The sequence below is a fragment of the Cynocephalus volans genome, chromosome 1 (assembly GCF_027409185.1).
Source record: "Cynocephalus volans isolate mCynVol1 chromosome 1, mCynVol1.pri, whole genome shotgun sequence".
Lineage (NCBI taxonomy): Eukaryota > Metazoa > Chordata > Mammalia > Dermoptera > Cynocephalidae > Cynocephalus > Cynocephalus volans.
In genome coordinates this window covers 60,628,871-60,631,344 of record NC_084460.1, presented here as the reverse complement: position 1 = coordinate 60,631,344, position 2,474 = coordinate 60,628,871, and the positions used below count along the sequence as shown (strand labels likewise).

Genomic DNA, 2,474 nt, shown 5'->3' with positions numbered 1-2,474 from the left:
CGGATGAGTGGATACGGAAAATGTGGTGCATCTACACAATGGAATACTACTCAGCTATAAAAATGAATGAAATACTGCCATTTGCAACAACATGGATGGACCTTGAGAGAATTATATTAAGTGAAACAAGTCAGGCACAGAAAGAGAAATACCACATGTTCTCACTTATTGGTGGGAGCTAAAAATAAATAAATAAATTCACACACACACACACACACAAAAAAAAAGACGGCGGCGGGGGGGAGAAGACACAACAACTACAATTGTTTGAAGTTGATACGACAAGCAAACAGAAAGGACATTGTTGGGTGGGAGGGGATAGAGGGAGGAGGGAGGGTGGTTTCAGTAATGGGCCACAATAATCAACCACATTGTATATTGACAAAATAAAATTAAGGAAAAAAAAAAAAGAGGTTACCAGGGGCTATGGGAAAGGGGAAATGGACAGTTATTACTTAAAGGGTATAGAGTTTCTGTTTATGGTAACAGAAAATTTTGAAAATAGAAAGTGATGATGGTTGCATAACATCGTGGATGTCATTAATACCACTTAATTGAACACTTCAAAATGGTTAAAATGGCACATTGTGTGTTATATGTTTTACTGCAATAAAATAATAGTAGGAAAAAAGGCATGGAGGTCACATGGTTTAACCATGGTTCCAAAGCTGAATCTCTGTATGACGTATATGCAGTCCCTGCTCACACACCTCCAGTGACGTGGAGCTCTCCACAAAACAAAAACTAAACTAAAACAAAACAAAAACAAAAAGAATCCTTTTGTGACTTGAATATAAAATCACCTAGCCACACGTACACAAGTAGGCATAGAAGTGGAGCTTTTAGGGCTGGCCTGTGGCTCACTTGGGAGAGTGTGGTGCTGATAACACGAAGGCCACGGGTTCGGATCCTATATAGGGATGGCCAGTTCGCTCACTGGGTGAGCGTGGTGCTGACAACACCAAGTCAAGGGTTAAGATCCCCTTACTGGTCATCTTTAAAAAAAAAAAAAAAAAAAAGAAGTGGGGCTTTTCTCAGGGGAGGCACACATATCCACAGTTGCTATATAAAGCCCGACCAGAGAAAATAAGACATTGCTGCTTAGATTGTTGGGGCCTGGAGATGTGGCCCCATTGTGGCCAATTGGCCCACATAGCTTTATAACATGAGCAAGTGAAGACTGGCACTTCTGAAGTTTTTAGACTATGGGCTCTAACCTATTATTGGGCTGTGAAGTTAATTTGGTATGACATCACAAAATTAAATAGAATTGACTAGAAGATATTATGTGGGCTTTTTTTTTTTTTCTTTTTTTGTCCGACATCTTAGGTAGGCTGCAGTCGTCACAGGTGCTCTCGGAGCTTCGCGATGACGCCCAAGGACGACAAGAAGAAGAAAGATGCCGGAAAGTCAGCCAAGAAAGACAAAGATCCAGTGAACAAATCTGGGGGCAAGGCCAAAAAGAAGAAGTGGTCCTAAGGCAAAGTTCGGGATAAGCTCAATAACCTAGTCTTGTTTGACAAAGCTACGTATGACAAACTCTGTAAGGAAGTTCCCAACTATAAACTTATAACCCCAGCTGTGGTCTCTGAGAGACTGAAGATTCGTGGTTCCCTGGCCAGGGCAGCCCTTCAGGAGCTCCTTAGTAAAGGACTTATCAAACTGGTTTCAAAGCACAGAGCTCAAGTAATTTACACCAGGAATACCAAGGGTGGAGATGCCCCAGCTGCTGGTGAAGATGCATGAACAGGTCCAACCAACTGTATGTTTGGAAAAATAAAACTTTATTAAGTCAAAAAAAAAAAAAAAAGAAAAAAAGAAAATATTATGTGGGCAAAAGTAAGTAGCACATGTTTTAAAAAAACGTAAAGGCTTCTTCCCACTCTCTTCCCCCGTTCTCCCTTCCCCCAACAGACAATCAGTGTAGTGCTTTATTTCTTATATAGTCTTCAGATTTAAAAGATACAGTCACAAGCAACAACAAATGTATATTATCTCCTATAACTATAATACTGTTCTGTGTTTCACATTTTTTCACTGAATTCGGATTAGAAATCCTTCCATATTCATATATGAGACAGCTTCCTCATTTTTTGTTATAGCTACGTAACATTCCGTTGTATGACTGTGTCACAATTTTGTGATCATTCCTGTTTGGACATTTAGGTTATTTCCAATCCTTTGCTACTATGAATAGTGCCGCAATTAACAATCTTATAGATACATCATTTTGCATGTTTTCAAGTATATTTGTAGGACATATTTTCAGAAATAAAATTGCTGGGCAAAAGGTCATATGCATTTATAATTTTTATAAATATTTCCAAATTGCTTTCTGTAAAGGTCTGTACTAATATATCCCCACGAGCACCTTGTGTGAGGGCCTCGTTCTTCACAGCCTCACCAGTGGAATGCTATCTGATGTCTGCAGTCTGAGAAGTGATGAGTAGTATCTTGATGTGATTTTAATTTGC

General features: G+C 39.3%; 1 pseudogene; it reads left to right on the top strand.

The window, feature by feature from the left end:
- Positions 1–1,320: 1,320 nt before the first annotated feature.
- On the top strand, positions 1,321–1,802 carry LOC134361298 (small ribosomal subunit protein eS25-like; annotated as a pseudogene).
- The last annotated feature ends 672 nt before the right edge of the window (positions 1,803–2,474 follow it).